We start from the raw sequence: 11,222 nt of genomic DNA, 5'->3' as shown, positions 1-11,222 counted from the left end.
ACTCCTTATACATAGTCCAGAAAAAAAAGTAAAAATACTCAATGAAAAAAGAAAAAGAAAAAAAAAATGACGGAGGAGGAAAACCTGTGCAGATTTTAAACTGTCACTAAAAACAAACAACAAATAAACCAATAAAACTGGTTGCTAATCACTTCAGTCAACCATTGAAAAGAAGACAAAACTTCCCCAACATCGTTCGTGTGTTTATTGGTTAACTTAAAACAAAAACAGAACCTGTAAAACTAAGTCTCGCAAAGAGCCATCTGAGCAGACTGATAGTTGAAACCAAACTGGGAACAATTCTCAGTGTCCACGGTTCGATGTATGTCTCTCCTCAAAACGAACAGGTACGGTCGGGACCAGTTTCTCTTATAGATATATTGGTGAAAGTACCAGAACAGTGGTAGAAAGATTCGTGCATGCACACAAACCCCCACATATTCGAACAGGAACTCCTACATATTCGCACATACCCCCCACATATTCGCACATAAGCCCCCACATATTCCCCCCACATATTTGCATAACCCCCACATATTCGCACATAAACCCCCACATATTCGCACATAACCCCCCCCACACACATTCCCCCAAATATTCGCACATAACCCCCCACATATTCGCACATAACCCCCCACAGATTCCCCCAAATATTCGCACATAACCCCCCCACATATTCCCCCATATATTCGCATATAACCCCCAACATGTTCCCCCACATATTCGCACATAACCCCCCACATATTCCCCAAAATATCCGCACATGAGCCCCCACATATTCCCCCCACATAATCGCCCCCCCAACATGTTCCCCCACATATTCGCACATACCCCCCACATATTCGTACATACCCCCCCCCCCCACATGCAGACAGGCAATACACGCTCGCACATCAGAAAGAGGGACACAGCCGACAGAGAGTGAGTGAGTGAGTGTGTGAAAGAGAGACATCACACGACGCAAAATACACCACAGCAATCAAAGACACATGTAAGCGCTCCTTGAAGATCAAAGAACGCAAACAAAATTGACATCACTGTTAAAAAAAACATACACACGGTGATTATGCACAAAGGACCATTTTCGTGTCAAAAGCCACGTGAAAAATCACTCCAAGAAGAAGATAAAAAGGGGAAAATGAAAAGATAGAAAAAAAAATAGGCCTTCGTGTGCTCTGTGGATTTCCATACAACACCTCAGTGGCAAAAGAATCAAATGAAAAATTAACAACAAACCCCCTCACAAACAACCTCCCCCCCCCCCCACTAATAAAACAACAACAACATCACACAACCCCCCCTCCAGCCCCCCCAGACCCCCGACCCCCCAAAAGCGTTTTTATCCAAAACTGCAGAAGTGAAACTGCTCAGTAAGGGTTGTGTCATTATGTATTGCTAAGTGATTGTATAAGTCTTTCCGATTTTCCCCTTCCTCGCCCCTTCCCCTCCCCACTGCCCCCACAACCGATATCCTAAGCTGGAAAATACATCTAATTACATCCATTATACATCTAATCTGTCTGACTGTGGACATCGTATGGACCGAATTAACACCCGTTTCCGGATTTTCTCGGAAGACAGGCAGAGAACAGATCTATATTTGCCCAGCAAACGATCTCGGAAAGTATCCGTCGACGGAAATTAAACTTGTTCTCGGTGAAAACGAATCCCCCCCGTCCTCCTCAAGGAGCAGAGATAAAAAGAAAAAAAACGAGATGGAGAAGGTGAAGATGATAAGAGAGGTGTGTGTGTGTGTGTGTGTGTGTGTTGGGGGGGAGGGGGGGGGGCGGGGGGGGGAGGGGGGAGAGTGGGGGGGGGTATGGGGTGGTGGTGGCGGTAGTATATATACAGAGAGAGAGAAAGAGAGAGAGAAACAGACAAAGAGAGACAGACAGACAGACTCAGAGTGGAAGTGGGAGGGATAGTGGGGGGTGGGGGTGGGGGCTGAAAGAGAGAGAGAGAGAGAGAGAGAGAGAGAGAGAGAGAGAGAGAGAGAGAGAGAGAGAGAGAACTCACAACTTAGAACTCAAAACGTATTCATTCAAGGATTAAGATTTTAGGCATAGCCTATTCTTCCAATCTGCTCTTGCTAATCTACATCTATTACAAACAGCACACACATAAATGAAGGGAAAGAGAGAGAGAGAGAGAGAGAGAGAGAGAGAGAGAGAGACACACACAGACAGACAGACAGAGACAGAGTCTGAGATTTTAAGTCACGAAAGAAAATATATCACACTGTGCATCAACTGATGAAAATGGCAACCACACACACACACACACACACACACACACACACACAAAATCAATCAATCAACCGCCAAATCGTCAAAAGGCCAAGCCAATTCAACGCCGTGACTGACTTGTTCAAACATTTCTGCTCCGGTCTTGAGAGTGACAAACACCAATGCAGACAGTATCATTTTTTGTTGTGAATTTTTTGTATTACCGTGTAACATGGCTCCACAAATAGCTTTCGAATCTCATTTGCTGTATTTGATCAAGACGACTGCAGCAGACGGTATCCGGTGGCAGTTTCTATCAAGGCCGATAACTACGCAGTTCTGTTGCTGCTTGCGTTGCGTTTGGAAACACAGCCACCCAAAACACCTGCAATGCCTTGCTTGAATCGATACCAAGCTCAGGTGAGCGAGATCGTTCGACAGGATGAAATGATTATCATTTAAAAGAAAGAAGAAAAAAAAGATAAAAAAAAAAGAAAAGAAAAGACAACGAAGAAGAAGAAGGAAGGAGAAGAAGGAGTGGAAGGGGCAGAGAAAAAAAAAATGATGACGAAGGAGAAAATGAAGGAGGAGGCGGAGGAGAAGGAAGTAAAGGAGGATTATTCTCTCTCTCTCTCCCACTCTCTCTCTCTCTCTCACTCACCGTCTGTGTGTTCTTTCTACCGTTCTTTTTAACGTCTTTTCACTCTGAGTGATATCAGACGCACTCTCTCTCTCTCTCTCTCTCTCTCTCTCTCTCTCTCTCTCTCTCTCTCTGTGTGTGTGTGTGTGTGTGTGTGTGAGAGAGAGAGAGAGAGAGAGAGAGAGAGAGAGTGTGTTGTGCACAACAACGCATCAACATTTACACACACACACATAAAAATATAAAATGTATATGCAGTAAGCAAATAACTGTAAGCCATCTACTCATTCATTGTCCGAGCATAAGACCGTTAATTCCAAACGATGTAGTTTGATGACTTTTCTTCCAATATTTCATTAGCCACTGAAAAGATTTTGAATGATTATTTATTGCTTAGAATGTTTTCAGATATTTTAAACTCCAGTCCAGTTGGTATCCTCCTTTGATGTATTATGATTAATGTTGTTATTTATATTTACATTGTTGTAGGTTAATACTTGTTGATATGCATATACATATTCTCCCTTCCATGACACCTCATTCAATACACACCACAATCTCTTTAGACTTTTTCTTATAATAATATACTTTTCCTCTGATACATAACATGAACACTTTTTTACACTAATATTCACATGCACCCCCTTTCCTTTATCCACTACTTTACTCCTTTCCGTCTAAAAACACTTATAGTGAATAGACGTTAAACTGAAGATAAAACACACGCACACAGAGACAGACAGACAGAGACAGTGTATGTGTGTGGGTGTCTTTCACTCTACCTTTCTCTCCCTGCCTCCCTCTCTTTCTGAAAATCTCCATCTTTCACTTCCTCGCAATATATCTCCCCCCCCCCTCTCTCTCTGCCTCCCTCCTTCTTCTGTCATTTTCTCTTCTAACGATCTCTCTCTTTATGGAGGAAGGTGGCAGAATGGTTAAGACGCTCAGCTGCCAATACAGAGAGTCCTTGAGGGTGTGGGTTCGAATCCCGCTCTCGCCCTTTCTCCCAAGTTTGACTGGAAAATCAAACTGAGCATCCAGTCTTTCGGATGAGACGATAAACTGAAGTCCCGTGTGCAGCACACATTTGGCGCACTGAAAAAGAACCCATGGAGGAAATCCACTCTGATATTATGTAGTACGCAAATATAATTATATGCATGCACTCAAGGCCTGACAAGCACGTTGGGTTACGCTGCTGTCAGGCATCTGCCTAGCTAGCAGATGTGGTGTGGCGTATATGGATTTGTCCGAACGCAGTGACGCCTCCTTGAGAGGCTGAAACTGAAGCACCCTCCCCCCCCCTCTTTTCCTCTCAGTCTTTGTGCCCCCACCTCTCTCCCCTCTGCACATCTCTTCCCCTGTCTGTTTGTCTCTGTATTTATTCCTCGCTCGATTCTGTCGTTCAGTCAGTCTTTCCCTTTCAGTCTCTCTCTCTCTGTCTGCCTGTTTGTCTGTTTGCTTGCATGTGTCTGTTTCTTGAGTGAGCGGACGAAGCTTAATAAATAAAATTAAAAAAAAAAGAGAAAAAAAAAGAAGAGAAAAAAAGTCAACATTCCCATGTTGTACACAACCGCATGATATGGACCAAGGGCCTGACATTCAAGCAAACAATTTTGAGTATTGTCTTTCCATCTCTCTCTCTCTCTCTCCTTTATGACAGAAGTATATCAATCAATCAACCCATTACTTTATTGTCTGAAACAGAATATAGTAATTCGCCTTAAGGTGGCCTAAATAATGGGCCAGGAGATGAAATGATTAACAAATAGTAAAGAGTGGTAACTCTCTCCATTCACAAGGTACACAACTTCAAGTCAGTGCTGCTCACGCTACCGATTCAGCTAGCACACAGGTAAATAAAAGGTACATTGGAACAAACCCAGACATTGCCAAAAAAAAAAAAAAGCAAAAAAAAAAAAAGCAAAAAAAAAAAAAGCGCCGGGCCTGTCCTTATACCGATCATTTGACATGTGCACACAGCAGCAAAGACAGAAGAAATGCGCAAACATAAATTAGCTTTTATTCAAGACTGGCACAGCCTCTTTAATCCTGAACAAGTCACACAGAACACATGGACAATACAGAACAAACACATGGTTGCCAAGGTGGTTTTTCAACTGGAAATTAACAATAATGAGGCCAGGAGATGAAATGATTAACAAATAGTAAAGAGCGGTAACTCTCTCCACTTTTTCTTTTTTCTTTTTTGAGGAAGTGTCTGGGTTTGTTCCAATGTACCTTTTATTTACCTGTGTGCTAGCTGAATCGGCAGCGTAAGCAGCACTGACTTGAAGTTGTGTACCTTGTGAATGGAGAGAGTTACCACTTTTTACTATTTTTTAAAGAGAAATTTTTTTTAATTTATTTAAAGTGGAGACATTTGTTCTGTCATTAAATTAAAACACTCACACGATCATGACGGGAAAGGGTTGGGAGAGAGGGAAGGAAGGGTGTTGCACAATAAATTATTAGCATCACAGTAGATTTATTAACAAATGAAAATACAAAGGTTCGACATACAAACATATTGGTTTCTTTCCCGTCGACAACTCAAATCATCATCCGATGCAAGGCGGCAATTTGCTCCCTGTGTTAAAAACCCGATCCTTCGGTGATTCTTCCTTTTCTTATTCAGCTCCATATGTCTGGAACAGTTTACCTCACGATTTTCGCCACTCTCCTTCATTTCAATCTTTCAAAAGTGGTCAGAAAACGCCTATCCATACCTTATTTTTCTTCTTCTTTCTTTTGTGAGTTATTGCTCGTGTGTGTGTGTTCGATGTTTATTATAAAGCGCTTTGAGCTCTCTTTAAGGGAGGAAAGTGCTCAACAAAATGGAAAAAAAAAGCGTGGCTGTGTGTGGGGCGTGCTGTTAGTTAGCAGTTGTGGAAAGGCAACAGAACTTGCGAGTGGGAGGAAGGCCCAATGACTTATCACCACCCTGTAGACACCTGTCACACACATCTGTGCTGCCCACTCCACGTGACCGCACCGCTGGGGCTGGATCGCGCGCACACACACACACACACACACACACACACACAGGGGTGCACAAGTGCACGCACACAACCAAGCACTCACAAACACTGATACACACACGCACGCGAATACAGCGGGTGGACACACACACACACACACACACACACATACACATTCCCTCCCCCCCCCTCCCTCGTCCCCCCCAACCGTCACCCGCACGCCCCACCCCCACCCCCTCCGTACCCGCCCCCGTCACAAGAGCATCTAACTGATTTCTTACAGCTGTTTCTGCACGCACATAATGCGACGTAAATGTAATATGAAACCTGAAAACTACTACTACTACTGTTGTTGCTGTTGCTGCTACAACTACTATTAGTACTACTACTACTACTGTTGCTGCTGCTGCTGCTTCTACTACTACTACCATCAATAAAGGAAGATTTTATGACGACCAAGTCTGACCGCTTACCACTTTTCATTTAACGACAGTAAAGAGAAGTAACTCTCTCTATGTTAAAGTTACACAACTTCAAGGCACTGCTGATTGTGCTTCCAATTCAGCTCGCCCACAAGTAAATAAAAAAATATATATGACAAGACAAGATAAAATTCTTTATTATCGAGGTTAATAGATAAGCACTGACGCGCTTTTTTTTTTCCATCCAGTCCCCGCCCTGAAACAGGGTCTACACTACACAATACTACATTATATATGTCATTGCATGCACTGCAAAATGCTACTTAAAGTCATAGACTGCGAATACTATACTACATAAAGGCATAAACATGGTAAAAATAAGACACACACCACACACACATGCGCGCGCGCGAACACACACACACACAGAGGTACAAGCATGGTATAAACAATCGACACAAAAAAAGCAAACAAACAAAACCAAAAAACAAACAAAAAACCCAATAGAAAACATACGCTCTCTCTCACCTACTCGCACACTTACACACAAATAACGGGGGGGTGTAGACATACAGAACAAATACAGGGCTGCCTCAATGGATTAAAAAAAAAAAATCAAAATGAAAGAACAATGAGGATACTTGTCGCTATAAACAAGTAAGTAGAGATAATCAGTGAATTAAAATTTCTCAAGCAGATCATTTCTAATGATTTGACTGAAATGTGAGAAAAACACTGGACATTTTTGTTAAGAAAGTCAAAGCATGCCTGAACTTTCTTCGTTGCCTCAAAATGTTTGGATTAAAACGACGACAACAACAACAACAACAACAGCAACAATCTTGGTTCACTTCCACAGAGCTGTAACTGATTTGAAAGCGTGCTAACCTTCGACATTACTCTATTTGTGAGCACTCGGAAGTGTCAATGTCATCTCTTCTTCCGTTAAACAAGAGAGTGATAGAGTGAGTGAGTGAGAGAGAGAGGAAGAGAAAGAGAGACAGACAGACAGACAGACACATAGATAGATAGACAGACAGACAGGCAGAGACAGAGACTGAGAACGTAGATGAAAGGCAGTGCGCTTTTTAACCAGCGGTTGCAACAACTTCACCAAAATATTTTATTCTTGTCTCCGTCAGTGACCTCTCTATCGCTCTCTCTCCTAACACACACACACACACACACACACACACACACACAAATACACACGCACGCATACATAAACACAAACACACATACACTTGCATACACACATTCACAAACATGACACACATAGACAGACACACACACACAAACACGCACACATAAACACACAACATACAAATACTTACACACATACACACATACGCACACACACAAACACACACACACACACGCGCGCGCGTACACACAAACAGATACACAACACACACAAATACACACACACGCGCGCGTACACATCATTGATTATCTGTTCGCACGCACGCATGCACACACACGCACGCACGCCCACACAGTTACACGCGCGCGCGCAAGCAAACAAGCAGTTTCTCGCCTTTCACCCACTCTTTCTCACTGTCCGCGTGAACAGAACAAGGAGGAAATGAAACAAGATCAAATCATAAAAAAAAGAGAAAAAGAAAAGTAGTTTAATTGGATGTAACAATAGGTATGTGCAAAGTATGCGTGCGTGCGTGCGAGTATGTGTGTGTGTGTGTGTGTGTGTGTGTGTGTGTGTGTGTGTGTGTGTGTGTGGTGTGTTTGTGTGTGTGTGTGTGTGTGTGTGTGTGTGTGTGTGTGGTGTGTGTGTGTGTGTGTGTGTGTGTGTGCGTGCGTGCGTGCGTTTGTGTCTTTCTTTAATTTAACGTCTTTTCACTTTGTGTGATATCAGACGTGTGTTCGTTCGTTCTTTAGTTCAACGTCTTTTCACTGTATGTGATATTAGACGAGGGTAGGAAAAAAAAATGGAGTGGGTGGATGTGATGGGGGAGGGAGGGGGGGTGCGGGGGGGATTACTGTGTACGCATGCAAGTAAGTGAAAGTGTGCGTGCGTGCGTGCCCGCGCGCTTGTGTGTGTATGTGTGTGTGTGTTTGTGTGTGCGTTTGCGTGCGTGTGCGCGCGTTTGCGTGCGTGTGCGTGCGTGTGCGTGCGTGTGTGTGTGTGTGTGTGTGTGTGTGTGTGTGTGATACCACGACATCATGACTTGTACCTTACGTGTTCTCATTGATGTGAGAGATACCTGCTGCAACAGCTGCATCGATGATGATTCTTGTCAGACATTTCACAACAGCAGTAGAGAGTCACACAAATGTGTGCAACACCGCACCATGCAACATGTGTGTTGTATTGTATTGTATTGTATTGTATTCTTTTACCTTTCGCAAGAACAGATATCTCTTTGTGAAATGTATTGTATTGTATTGTACTGAAATGTTTTGTATTGTATTGTATTGTATTGTACTGAAATGTATTGTATTGTTTTACCTTTCTCAACAACAGATTTCTTTGTGTGAATTGTATAGTATTGTATTGTATTGCATTGTATCGTATTACCTTTCGCAACAACAGATATCTCTATGTGAAATGTACTGTATTGTACTGCATTGTATTGTATTATCTTTCGCAACATCAGATATCTCTAAGTGAATTGTATTGTATTGTATTACCTTTCGCAAAACAGATATCTCTATGTGAATTGTACTGTATTGTATTGTTTTACCTTTCGCAACAACAGATATCTCTATGTGAATTGTATTGTATTGTATTGTATTACCTTTCGCAACAACATATATCTCTGTGTGAAATGTATTGTATTGTATTGTGTTACCTTTCACAACAACATATTTCTCTGTGTGGAATGTAATGTATTGTGTTGTGTTTCCTTTCGCAACCACATATATCTCTGTGTGGAATGTAATGCATTGTATTGTACTGTGTTTCCTTTCGCAACCACATATATCTCTGTGTGGAATGTAATGCATTGTATTGTACTGTGTTTCCTTTCGCAACCACATATATCTCTGTGTGGAATGTAATGCATTGTATTGTACTGTGTTTCCTTTCGCAACCACATATATCTCTGTGTGGAATGTGATGTATTGTATTGTGTTGTGTTACCTTTCGCAACCACATATATCTGTGTGTGAAATGTAATGTATTGTATTGTACTATGTTACATTTCGCAACAACATATATCTGTGTGTGAAATGTAATGTATTGTGTTACCTTTCGCAACCACATATATCTATGTGTGGAATATAATGTATTGTATTTTACTGTATTACCTTTCGCAACAACACATATCTGTGTGTGAAATGTAATGTATTGTATTGTACTGTGTTACCTTTCGCAACCACATATATCTCTGTGTGAAATGTAATGTATTATATTGTACTGTGTTACCTTTCGCAACAACATATATCTCTGTGTGAAAATCGTGCTGCTGTCTCCCCGGGAAGAGCACATCTCAACAGTGCACCCTTTTTTTTTTCCACCCCCCCCCCCCTTTCTTTTCCTGTCCGCAGGTATATTTATTTTTTCAACCTGAATGAGTTTTCCTACAGAATTCAGCCAGGGACAAAACCGTTTTGTTTCCGTGGGTTCTTTTACGTGCGTTAAGTACATGCTGCACATGGGGAATCGCCTGTTCCTGCTTTGCTTCTTTTTCTTTTTCTTTAATTCGCAAGATGAGCACCCAGGCCACCAGTCAAAGTCAAGTGGAGGCAGGAGAAAAAAAAAAATCCTCCGATCAGTGTACGGCCGGGGTCCAAGCCTGTGTGTGTGTGTGTGTGTGTGTGTGTGTGTGTGTGCGAGCGCTCGGCGTGCGTGTGTGTGTGTGAGTGTTGTGTGTGTGTGTGCATGTGTGTGCAAACCCATAGCAGAGCGGCACAACTCGCAAACTGCAAAGACTGCTTCATCGCCAGAAGTGACTTCACGCACAGACTACATGACCACCATACCTCCCTCCCACCCCTCTCCACAAACCCTACCACTATGGTCTCTGACAGCGTGCGTGGCTTCAGACAGAACACAGGGGGCAGTGTGGAAGTGATATGTGTGGCCGAACGGCACGTGCAACAAACAGGCTTCGAACAACACCATGTGGAGTGATGGCCTAGAGGTAACGCGTCCGCCTAGGAAGCGAGAGAATCTGAGCGCGCTGGTTCGAATCACGGTTCAGCCGCCGATATTTTCTCCCCCTCCACTAGACCTTGAGTGGTGGTCTGGATGCTAGTCATTCGGATGAGACGATAAACCGAGGTCCCGTGTGCAGCATGCACTTAGCGCACGTAAAAGAACCCACGGCAACACAAGGGTTGTTCCTGGCAAAATTCTGTAGAAAAATCCACTTCGATAGGAAAAACAAATAAAAGTGCACGCAGGAAAAACAAATAAAAGTGCACGCAGGAAAAATACAAAAAAAAAAGGGTGGCGCTGTAGTGTAGCGACGCGCTCTCCCTGAGGAGAGCTGCCCGTATTTCACACAGAGAAATCTGTTGTGATAAAAAGAAATACAAATACAAATACCCCCCCCCCCCTCCCCGTCGCCCCCCTCCACAAACCCAACCACTATGGTCTCTGACAGCGCGTGTGGCTTCAGATAGAACACGGGGGCAGTGTGGAAGTGATATGTGTCGCCGAACGGCACGTGCAAACAAACAGGCTTTGAAAACAACACCCTGATCTGTACGTACCTGCTGGTTGTCGACCTGACTAAGGCTTTTGACACTGCTGCTGGCCCACCAGGCCTTTGGTCCACTTTGGAAAACGTGGCTGTACCCCCCTTCCGTGACCTCACTCTCCCACACTCACTCCATTTAAATAAGAATAATCATTACAGCAGCAACAACAACAAGAAAAAGAAGAAAACAGGAGCCCCACAAACCAACACTACGGTTAAAAAAACTGATCTAAACGATTCTGGAAAACTTTCACGATAGATCGATGAGAGATAGAGGACGGAAATTGTGT

This window comes from Babylonia areolata, chromosome 22 (genome assembly GCF_041734735.1).
Source record: "Babylonia areolata isolate BAREFJ2019XMU chromosome 22, ASM4173473v1, whole genome shotgun sequence".
Lineage (NCBI taxonomy): Eukaryota > Metazoa > Mollusca > Gastropoda > Neogastropoda > Buccinidae > Babylonia > Babylonia areolata.
This window is presented reverse-complemented; position numbering follows the sequence as displayed.